Source organism: Schistocerca cancellata, chromosome 2 (assembly GCF_023864275.1).
Source record: "Schistocerca cancellata isolate TAMUIC-IGC-003103 chromosome 2, iqSchCanc2.1, whole genome shotgun sequence".
NCBI classification, from domain to species: Eukaryota; Metazoa; Arthropoda; class Insecta; order Orthoptera; family Acrididae; genus Schistocerca; species Schistocerca cancellata.
Genome location: NC_064627.1, coordinates 438,504,939 through 438,517,936, shown reverse-complemented (window position 1 = coordinate 438,517,936; position 12,998 = coordinate 438,504,939).

Here is a 12,998-nt window from a genome sequence, read left to right as displayed (position 1 = left end):
TTAGTAGTCAACTAAACGTAGTGTGTTTCGAACGCTCAGAACTGTACTATTACCACAAGTTACTCACATATACAAAGACACTGAGAAGACAACTACTAATCAAATATACTCATACTATCTCTAAGAATAAGGTAATCGAAGATGAGTTAGCTAAGTAAATAAAATACAAATGTATCAAGAATGTACCGAGCATTGGTTCAGTGTTCCGACCCAGAAATAATAAATTGAGATTAAATAGGAGTTATAAATGTATGCCTTGAGCATAAATTTTCTCTAGTACGTGACTAACGGCGTTTTGAGCCATTTGTTTACCAAATTTAATGACAATTAAGTAACCACGAGAGTAAAATTGAAAAAGTTCTGTTAACTTTGTTCCAGTAACATATTGAAAGATAAAATGTATATATCCCTATTTCATTGTGACCCACCCTTAGATATTAAGTGAACAGAGTCTGAGGCACTCTTTTTGTTTGTTCTACAGGACAAACCAGATAATGGCAGCCTGGTAGCTGCGTGAAAGCATGGAGTGACTTGGACACAACTCACAGTGACCCCTCCCCATTCCCCATGTAATTTAGAGTGAACGTGAAGGACGCACACCATAGCAACTACCCCTCCTCTATCCTTGTGAATGGAAGTGTAGAACGCCAGCCAAAGCGGCTACAACCACGTGTGTAAAAATGAAATTGTCATGATTTGTGAAATTTTCTTTCAGAAAAGACTGCTAAGGTATTGTTATCTGTTTATGTATCATGAATAACTGTGTTATTTTCATTGAATTTGTGTATGTAAAAATGTATTTAATGTATTTAAGATTTACATAATTTTACATATTTCATGTGTTTGTCTGTCTAAGGCAATATGTATGCCAAAGTGTTTCATTGATTTTGCTTAAATTTTGAGTGATAATGTTGCTTAAGAGGCAGTGAATATGCCAGCGATTTAAATAATTGAAGTAGGTAATTAGTTTTCGTTTTAATATTTCTATATGTTTACATTTAAATTTTAATTTTTCATAGTGAGTTAAGTTGTACTCTTGCTTCCCTTTTGTAATTATTTTTTTTCTTCTTTTTCTTTTCCATTTACAATAAAAAAAATTAAGTAGAGGGTGATGTAGGGAAGCAGCCTACTCACGCCGTATACAATTCACATCAGTCTTTCCATTGTGTGCCAGCCTAGTCCGCTGTAACTAGCTCTGAGCTCATAAATGTTGCGCAATACTTTAAAAAAATCAAGTAAATAACCTGAAACGTTTCTAGCATGTCAGGAGTAATACTACTTCAAGATGTGTTGAATATCAGTTCAATAACTTTAACCATTTTCGAAATTTGGACGTTTTTCTGTAAAAATCATTGGCGCAACAGGAAAGAGCTAGAAACTTAAAAATTTATATTTAGATTCCTTTTGCATAATAATTTAGTAGAAACAGTATTCTGGATCTCACAAATTAGAATTTTAGTTGAAATTCATGATTTTTTTGTTTCTGTCTTAAAAATTAAGGAAGCAAGATAGATTAAGTAGGCGAATAAATAAGGATCGGATGTTTAAATTTAAGTAGAAGGGAGATCCGCTATAATCATAAAGATGTGAGAAGTTTCAATTGAATAACTATAAAACTATAGCGATAGCGTATCTCCGAAGGGTAAGTTCAGAGCTCGTCTACTGCGTGTAGTGTAATTAAATTAATTCTCTCACCCAAAATATTTGACTTACCCACGTCAGACTTTTATTATGATTACTTACCTGTGTGCTGATTGCACATTTAAATTGAGAGCTTCATCGGCCATCAGCAAAGGAAGCGATGATTTATTCAATAGCTTAAAGTGGTGCATTACTAGCCCAGCGGCTAGTCGGGAGAGCAATTTTGATCAGGCGTTCCCTTAGCCGTCCGCACCGCGGCTTTATATATAAGAACGCCGCGCGAGAGGAAAAGGCCCCAGTTCTCTCCAGACGCTGACTTGCGCACCATCTGTTGCGAGAGTCGCGTTACATCGGTATCATTGCTATAAAAAGCCTCGGATGCCGTAATAAGTTACTCGGGATACGCGTAACCATGAAATCGTTTTCGAGTGAAGTGTTAATTCTGGGATGACTTTAATGATCTATCTTCAGTTTGCGTATGTCGTATTTTCACGTGCCGTCGCGGGACAGACATTCTACCACTATTTAGCGTGGCGTTTGATGAACATTATCATCAAATTATGGCGAGCATTCACTTAAACATTTAGTTTGAACAGTTATAGTTGCATCAGCGCATTAGACTCTGAACTGCTCTAGTAGTTGGTTTGTGCGGATTCTTTTTGGTCTGTGACTTTCAGAATATAATGAACATTTTAGAGAAAATCGTTTTTTTTTTTTTTTTACTATGAATCCCAGACAGTCTCCTAATTCCTCAGAGCTATAAGCTGTTGCTATAAATGTATTTCTCAGATGAAGTGGGCACTAGGAATTCTAATTACAGGCTTCACGTTTTGTTAATCACTTTCTGGTTGCCAATATTGTAGTTAGAGAGCCAGTGTTGAGAACGGCAAACAACAGCATTAAATAAATAATAGGAACATTTATATAACAATTAATTGCACCCACAGCCCCACATATGGTTAATCGGCCGGGAAATGCATGTTTTCTACATTACATTCTACATTTAAATAACAACATATATTCCACCCGCCGCCCCACATATGGTGCATCGTCCGGGAAGAACAAAACAATTAACATTTTAAATAACAACAATTAATTCCACCCGCCGCCCTACAGGCTGTACCAGTTTCTTTGGCGCTTCAATGTGGCTATATAATTAAAAGGGAATATGACCGTAAAAGATAGAAGAGATGTGCTTTGTGTCAAGGTTTAGACTGTGATATATGGAAAAGAGGTAGAAACAGGTACAACTATCAGGAGAAGTTGAAGTGAAGTAATTTGGTAGAAATTACAAACGTAATGAAGAGTGAAGGGAGATACCGAGTAATTACGTCATTGCGATATATGTTGTGGGGTTTGTAATAGAACATCAAGTATATGAAGTACTGAGAGACTTTATAGTGGGCTCTATAAAAGAAGAGAAGAGATTCTTCTCACTGAAGCACAAAATAAATTAATTTTTGGGTGAGAGTTTCCATATCAAGAAACAAAAGAACAGAAATCGTTAATGACGGTCTGGCACATGGGGCGTGATTGAAAAATTTGGTGCCTCACTAACTGAACTCTGTATTGAACCTTTCTAACATAAGAGGTGAAGCAACTGTTTACGGAAAAGTGACAATTTGAGTAACGTTCAGTGGTAAGCGACGTTAAACTATACGTGAATTGTGTCGACTATATAGACTATGACATCAAACTATCGGAATCTGTATGTATACTATGGACCTTTGTTTGCAACTTAAATGTTTAGAACTGTTTCAACTGATCATGAGGGCATAGAACGAGTGCATGGAAAGTCTAAATAAACAGGGATTTCGCCTAGAAAATACTCTATGCTCATTACGTGAGCTAATTGTAGGTATTTAATAGTTTGTATTCTAACTATATACGACATCTCTGTTCTGTCCAGAATTTTTTCCCTTGAAAGATAATAACATTTCTGTCAATGTCAATGAAATTCATCAACAGCCGTGTATCTTAAGATGTTATTTTATTTTATTTTGAAGGTTACCAGTATCAACATTCCGCTATGCCATCCTTAGACCCCATATCCATCTCTCTAAATAAACGGAAACGCCATATAGAGCCATAAATCTCTAATGTCGTGAATTCAATCTTTACACTAGTGCTTCATTCGAAGACTTGATAGCAGCTGAGCACACCTGCAGCCTAAGAACTTGGTCAAAGATAGTCCCATCAAGTCAAAAAATAAAAGAAGACTGTTAACGGAAAACATCGATACATCATAAAATCGTAGACAAATGCATATGGGGCCTGAAGGTGGTATAGTGAAATGCTGAACTGGTACCTTCAAAATAAAATAACATCTTGATACACGGCTGTTAGTAATTCCATTGACACTGACAATTACTTACTGACACGGTTATCAAACCACGGCGTGTCTTTTCCATCCCTCACAATTTTGCTCGGTATCTACAGCATGTGATCAAAAGTATCCGGACGCTTGGCTGAAAATGACTTACAAGTTAAAGGCGCCCTCCATCAGAAATGCTGGAACTCAATATGGTGCAGGTCCATCCTTAGCCTTCATGACAGCTCTCCCAGGCATCCGTTCAATCAGGTGATGGAAGGTTTCTTGGGAAATGGCAGCCCATTCTTCACGGAGTGCTGCACTGAGGAGAGATATCTATGTCGGTTGGTGAGGCCTGACACGAAGTTGGCGTTCCAAAACATCGCAAAGGTGTTCTATAGGATTGAGGTCAGGAGTCTGTGCAGGCCAGTCCATTACAGGGATGTTATTGTCGTGTAACCACTCCGCCACAGGTTGTGCATTATGAACAAGTGCTGGATCGTGCTGATAGATGCAGTCGACATCCTGTAATTGATTTTTAACAGTGGGAAGCAAGAAGGCGCTTGAAACATTAATTTAGGCCTGTGCTGTGATAGTGCCATGTAAAACAACAAGAGGTGCAAGCCCCGTCCATGAAACACACGACCACATCATAACACCACCGCCGCCGAATCTTACTGTTGGCACTACACATGCTGGCAGATGACGTTCACCGGGCATTCGCCATACCCACACCCTGCCATCGGATCGCCACGTTGTGTACCGTGATTCGTCACTCCACACAACGTTTTTCCACTGTTCAATCGTCCAGTGTTTACGCTCCTTACACTAAGCGAGGCGTCGTTGGGCATGTCAGTAACAGACGAGATCGGCCTGTACGCCTTTGTGCTGTACGTGTGCCTTCACGTTTCCACTTCACTATCACATCGGAAACAGTGGACCAAGGGATGTGAAGGAGTTTGGAAATCTCGCGTACAGACGTAAGACACAAGTTACACCTAATCACCTGACCACATTCGAAGTCCGTGAATTCCGCGGAGCGCCCCGTTCTGCTTTCTCACGAAGTCTAATGACTACTGAGGTCGCTGATATGGAGTACCCTGCAGCAGGTAACAGCACAATGCACCCAATATGAAAAACTCACCGATTAGTGAGTAATTAAAATGGTTTAAATACCTGTGAATTTCTTGCCTTTGGTGTCCCTCAATGACTGCATACATGAGTTAAAATATGCTTGTTCAATACATACAGGATACCATAATGGATTTCACTACAGTGATGTACGCCACAACTGAAGTAAAGTAAGTACGTGCATTTCTTCACTTCAAAACCTATATCTTATGAGCTCATGATCAATTCTCGGTGTAATAAGCCTCGTTGTTACTATTACAGCTAACCGATGGTAGCACATGCTACACTCACGATATTAAATAGTCCAGATGTAGTAATTTGATAGAAATGCCTGTGTGAGGACCATTGCATTGTTCAACACTAATACACAACAAAGTACGAATATAAAGTCACATATCATTCAGCCTTTTGCGGTAATAAGTCAAACTGTTTAACAATCCGAAATAATCCGTCACTGCAGTTCTAATGTGCCGTTTTAGACAATGTCCAATAGATGAGTTGCTCTACTGTAAATCCAAACCTGAATCAAGCACCAAGAACTTATCTCAGCTGTACGCACAGATCTGTCCTCTAGTGGGTCCAACACCCATATGCCCAGCAATACTCGAGGCCGAGTATTTATACTCTTCCTACAATGTATTACTGGTTATACTAATGCCAAACATAATTAATTTTAATATTCAACAACCTCAGTTGCACCGTTTACCTAGAATTTACCTAGGTTTCAGTCGGGATAACCCAACCTTCTTCAGAATAAGAGTAACTACCGTTTGTCCATAGTGGACATCGTCAAGCTAAAACTACAAATCCATAAAAAATCGTCAGACTATAAAACTTATCTGGAACTGCCTCGGCCTCACTTCGCGACCGCAATGCGGCAGCCACGAGTGCTGTACTGGAACTACAGAGAAGTGGGGCCGAGGCAGTTCCAGATAAGTTTTATAGGTCAGAAGAAAGAACCAAGAGGTTATTATATACCTGTAACTTACCGGTAATTGGAGTATATGCCTCAGAAGAGGGACGGGATAATAACTCTGAAGACTTCTATGATAGCTTGCAAAGAACCCTATAAAGATAAAGAAAAATAATTGTATGATGATAGCAGGATATTTAAATGCAGGGGTGGGTTAACACATCGGTGGCAAATATAATGATTCTGAGGAGAAAAACCAAGTAAATAAAAATGGATATAGATCGAAGGCGTTCTCGTTAAATGAGGACGTAAGAATAACGAACACATTATTCAGGCGTAAACAGGTCCACAAATATACCTGGTCAGCTAGAGAGTCTGACATGATTATTGACTACAAAATTGCAAATAAGAAGGCTTGGTTTTCAGGAAAAGATAGAGGGTCTTCAGAGGTCCATAGAGCTATGTTGGCGGGATGTTAAGCTGTTGGCAAGGACCACTCAAGTGAGAAAGGTCTCTTCGGCAGGAGCCTGGCGAAGAGCAGTTCACAACATAGGGTGGCAACAGGGGAGGGAAGGGGGAGAGGAACCCCTTAGCGTAGGGAAGCCAACGCTCCTCGAAGAGGCCCTGCAAAACCTGAAGAGACGAATCCATAGTCGTAGTGAAAGCAACCATCTAAGGGAGAAAACCCCAAAAAACAGTGTTATTTATTAATAATGTGATCAAGTTAATGGGAGAGCTGGACCTTAACAAAACCTGAAACATATTTTGTCCAGTCACATTAATGTGGCTACCACCTATGTTCAGAGCCAACGTGCAATGACCATTCACAAACGGTAGGTAAAAGCACAATCTGTAAAGGATATAAAAAGCATGTCGAGGGGACGCTGACAACAGTGCAGTGGCTATGATATTACAGAAACGGGGCGAGTTATCTGACACCCAAAAGAGTATGATGATTAGCTTTCGTTTCAAGGGTGAAATCATTACCGAAACGTCTAAGCTGGTGAACTGTTCGTTTGACAGCCGTGGTTAAAGTAGCTTGTTCATGGAAAAATGACGCTATCCAAAAGCGCCTTCGAGGGAACTGTGGTGCAAAACGGGCCATGAGTAACAGGAGTGAACTACAGCTGCAGAGATGTGTACGGGCGAATAAACGTGCCACTGTAGAACTCATGGGTGCCCAGATGAACGAACCAAGGGGCTACCAACAGTGTCTCCTTAACGACCGCTAAGAAAACGTTGCTGCGAATGTACAGTCGTGGACAAAACGAGCGAGACCCCTCGCCTTTTCGTTATGCTGATCCGCATGGCTTTAAAGTCTGCTACACAGCATAACAGGCAAGGCGACGAAGTGCTACCAACATACTACGCACAGGCGTGAAATTGACAAACTATCTGAACTATTTTAGACTGTTTTCAATAATTTGTAAGACTATATTAATGCTGATTAGTGTGCTAAATACAACACGTAAATATAAGACAGAACTGAAAGAAGAAACGCTAATTGGTATGAACTGGACCAATAAAAATGAATTTCAACTTATCGAGATAACATAACTGTTACAGTAAGACAAAGAACCCCAGACCGTTACGAATTAGCAAAATATTATCCGCATTCGGCAGCGAAACGGTCTGTGTCAACGTTCAGACCAGTCATACTGGATTACCGTTGCTGACCTACCATGAAAGTGTGCAAATTTAGCAATGCTTGATGATTGATAACGAAATTCACTTAAAAATCATTCAGTGCCACACTTAAGTCAATTCCATTTTTGACAGAAAACGAAAAAGTAGGCAGTAACATGTATGAAATTCTACAAGAGTGTCATATTGACATCCACAGGGCACCAGTACAGAGTAAAGGTAGCGATAAAACGTATTGGGGGCGCGAGAATTTCTTAAAATTGCTTTACTGATATTCTACCTGCCTCCATCGAGATTAGAACCGAAAACAAACCAGACCTTCCTTTCACTACGTTAGCAGACAACCCAGGCAAACAGCCCTCTATTATTACCCCAGACATGAACAAGCCCGCAATTTCGCAATGAAAATCTGCAGTTTCTGTTGCATAGAACTTTCTGGACTCAAAAACATGAGTTTTCTTCCTTTATGTCACGGCTTATGTGACAATCATTCGGGATGTTTATCGAAATAACAAAATACTGTTATTAGAGAGTAAATTTTGTAGGATAATTCTGCACCACCCCAGGAAATAAACGGCTACATAGCTGCCAAACGCATTCTGGACTGTTTCGAATTCTCCACTAGACTCGCCACAGCCAGAAAACGTTCATTAGCCGAAGTGTTTCTTAAGCTAGCTAGCAATGGGATTGTTCGCACTTCAAAAACGCTGTGGCATTAATACTGGGATGTGAATTACCACGTGTATAGGCAAATGGATTCTATTTGCATTCCTGTAACCGTCATTTGGATCGAAAGCGTAGCTATGATTAATATGCTGATGTATCGACTGCAACTAGAACATTTCGAATAAAGAGTAGCGGGTGTTATTTATGCGGCCCTCGTCTTCAGTAGCTGTCGTAACTGTTTTCGTTGTTAGGATTTCGTCACCTAAACCGGTAAAAACGGAGCCCTACTAGTCTCACTTTCTTGACCGTCTATCGGTCTACCCAACCCTTAAAACCCGTTTACCTCCAGAACGGGTGGACATAATAAGCGGAAATGTATCTCACTTCTTGCGGTAACCGGTCCCTTGGTGGTGTAAAAAAGTGAGCTTCTATGTCAACGCAATCTAAAGATACGACCGTTTATGTAAAGAAAATTTGCGCGAAAGGTCAAAAAATGGCTTCAAAAACTATGCGACCTAACTGCTTAGGTCATCAGCCCCTAGACCTAGAACTACTTAAACCTAGCTAGCCTAAGGGCATCACAGACATCTATGCCCGAGGTAGGATTCCAACCTGCGACTGAAGCAGCCGTGCGGTTCGTGACTGATGCGCCTGGAACCGCTCGGCTACCGCACCCAGGGAAACCCTATTCACCTCATGTATAATGATAATAAATACTGCCTAGTGCGGATAAACTGTATTCGCCAGCAACTCAGATTTTTGATCATGGAACTTTTACGAAGCTACATTCAAACTTTGTTCAAAGTCGTCTGCAATATCCATTTATAAACGTCCTAGGAACGTCGTATGCGATATCCACTTCTGAAGATGCTGGCAGATACTGCAGTACTATAATAAGTAGGTAAGAATTTATTGTTATTGGTCCATGCATGACACTTTATTTCAATATCAATTTAACGCGCCTAGGAGTTCGTATATGGCTGAAATTAATGAACAAAAAGTAAATAAACAGTAAACAACTTCGATGCTCAAATCAAATGAAAGTCACATGTCGTAATTACAACATAATTTCGTTGTTACATCTACATGACTACATCAACAGACTTTCTTTGCAATCCGGACTTACGTGCCTGGCAGAAGGTTCGGATTATTTCTCTACCGTCCCACTCACAGTGTGCGGGAAAAAGGACCACTTAAATCTTTTCTTGCGAGCCTTGAATTACATTATTACTATGGTTTCTTCCTGTGTAAGTTCCCTAGGAAATAATGTTTTGGCATTCAGAACTGATGCTGGTGATTGAAATTTCGTGAAAAGATCTCGTTGCAACGAAAAACGCTTATGTGTTCATGAATGTTACCCCAACTCGATTATCAAATCTGGGATCCTCTCTCCCCTATTTCGTGACATTAGAAATCGTGCTACCGTTCCTTGGACGTTTTTGCGTGCACAGTCAATCACGTCTGTCAAGGATATTACAGCAGTGGACGGACAAACGTAGTGTAGGCAGTGTTTTCAGTTGGCCTGTTGCGTATTCTTAGTGTGTTACCAATAAAACGCAGTCATTCGTTTGCCTTCCCCACAAAAGTATGTTTTCGATAGTTCCAGTTGAAGTTCTACTGGGTACTGAGATGAACTGACAGTGCTTCGACTTGTGTTTTGTCATGTAACCGAAAGTTAATTATTGTTATTGGACGCAGCTTTCGTGTTTAATGTATTACTCATTCAACAGAGTACACTCCTCGTACACCACACATAACTGTTTCAAAGTATTAAATTGTTACTGATCTTACCAAGTTGCAGTGGTCATCTTAACTTGCCGTTTTGAAACAAAGGAAAATATTTTAGCGAAATGTAGCAACTAAGAAGCGGAGTATCCAAACAAACGAACATTTCCGGTTTAAGTAGTTGCAGTAGGTCTGCGACACAGTAACGTAAATTAGGAGCAAAGTCCATAAGTAGATCGTTATCAGGAAAACCAGCCCTCATAATGGAAAGTGCCACTACAAGAAAGAAAGTTTCCAAACATGTCAATGAGTAGTCGAGGAAAGTGGACGCATTCTGTCTACTGAATCCCAACGCACGCCGCTTACGAGGGAACACGCCAAGTGTCATACCCCGATCTTGCTGAAACTTCGCTCAGTGAAAGAGGGGACAAAATAAGTGAACACGTGTCTCGGCTTATCTGCTTACACGCTACCGCTTCTGAGAAAACGACGTTCAAAGTTTTCAATGCGCTGTTGCTGTAGCGTAGATACCTCTTAGCGGGTAAGCATTCAACTGAAGCGGTGGCTCTGCGGCTACCATAGCGACTTCGGAACTTTGCGCTGCGAGTTCGAAACCCGGTTTTTCCTTTTTTCCCCCCTCACTCTCTGAATTATCTACGAATGTTTATTCCAATTAATGTTGAGACACTGTTGTCGTTATTCGTCAGTTAATTTACTGTGTAAAGAAAAAAGTTAAAAAGGGAACACACAATGCGTAGTGGGGCGATCTCTCTGTTGTAGAAATAATTCAGAAGCCAAGATCGCTTGAATACTGTCTACTGGATAACCCGATTCAACACACTAAAGGTGCCATCATCGGACCTGAATCTAGATTAAGAACATTTATAAACCATTTGGATATAACGATACATGAGGCAGACCAGATGATTTTAGATCAGCTTGTCTCATTCGTTTATTATTTTTTAATTCATTAATTACACATAAAGTAAATTGTCGAATAATGACAACATTATTTCAAAATAAATTAGAAAAAAACATTCGTAGATAATTCTGATAGACAGTCAGGAAAAAAAATAATAAAAAACACAATATGTTCTCGAACACGGGAATCAAAGTTAAGAAGGAACGACGGTAGCCACTGAGCCACCGCTTCAATTGCGTTCTCGGTTGCAGGAGGTATCTACACTAGAGCAACAGCGCGTTGATAACTTTGACCGTCGTTTTCTCGGAAACAGTCGAGTGTCTGCAGATAAGCCGAAACACATGTTCGCTTATTTTGTCCTCTCCTTCACTGAGCAAAGTTTCCGGACAATCAGCCTATGACACCTGGCGAGGTCCCCTCGTTAGTCGAGTCGCTTCTTACGCCCGGCGAGAATTATGCATGCCTCAGAGTTAACTGCGCCACTTGGAAACACGGCGAGCGGGGATAAACACGTTTTCCTTCCTATAAGACAACCTTCTACAGATAAAATTCACGAAGTGTTCTTCAGGTTGCCTCAGATATTTCAGAAATGTTTCTAGCGTTAGTACTGCCGCATATGCAAAACGTAAACATTTCATTTCATGTAATTTTTATCAGGATAAGACATGACAAGAGTGGACCAGTCCCTTCTGAGAAAAATTACAGATTATAAGTTGCTCCACTACGTAATGACACTGGTACGGGCTTGCGATCTCTCGTTTATGCCATCGATTTCCGTGTTACACATACTTGGCCACTGCGTTGTGGCTGCTATCGTGGAGGAGGCAGTCTTTTTCCTGCCAGCGTTGTTTCCGCAGCCGATATTAACCGCGCCGAATCATTCAGTCAACGCTAAATGGCCCATCTGGCTGGGGCAGACAACGGCGCTATAATAGCACCTCATGCAGAGGGATTTTCAAATGGCTATATAGCAAGAACTATGGGTCTTCAAAAGTCGACGGTAGCCAGGTGGATCAGACGAAAGGACGAGAGTGGTAACCTGAATGGGAGGCCTCATGGCCGTCGCCGCAAAACAACAGCAGCTCCGGATCAGCAGATACGCCGTTTCAGTGAGAACCATCCATTTGTCAACGCACGACAAGTTCAGCAAACTTTGGGTCTCAATGTTAGCAGTAAGACCGTCATTCGTCGTGTAAGAGAAGGTGGACTGAGAGCAAGAAGCGCTGCTGTGAAAGAGACATTGACTGTTTCCCAAAGAGAAGCTTACCTTGCTTTTGCTGCTGAAAATGGCGATAAACCTCTCTAGTTTTGGAGGCGAGTGATTTTCACGCACGAAAAAGTTTTCTCTACGGCATCAACCGGAAAAGTACTTGTGTACTGGCCTATAGGTGCTAGGTATACTCTAAAATATATTTACAGTTGCCGAAGGAGTGGCAGGCAATCGATAACGGTATGGGCATGGATATCGGCCGAAGGGTGGGGACTCCTGTGGGAAGTGGAAGGAAGATTCGATGCGCGCAATTACATATCAATTCTGAAAAACGTGATGTTGCCTTCTGTGGCAGCAAGATTTGGCGGTGATCAGATCATGTTCCAACCAGATCGCTCGCCTATTCATATGGCACGTGTGGTTAAGAGGTGGTTCGACGACCATAGTAATATTACTGTAATGGAACAGCCACCTAAAGGAGCTGACATGAATCCCATTGAGAATATTTGGGCAGAAATGGTCAGAGTAATACGAGAAAAGAGGCAGTCACCGTCGACTCGCCGACGGCTTTCTGATGTGATTCATGACGCTTGGAATGAGTTACTTGAATCTCCTAGTTATGTGGCTCGAGTAGTGGGCTCAATGCCCAACAGACTTCGAGCTGTTGTGGAAGCCAAAGGAGACTATACGCGATACAAAGCAGCATCAGCAGAGGTGTTTTTTTTTTTTTTCAGCTCTTCGCCAATCAGCTGCATCAGCTGTTTCAAGCTTTTTTTTCTTTTACTTACAGACGCATATTTTATATAATTTCAAGGAAACGCAGTAAGTGGAATGT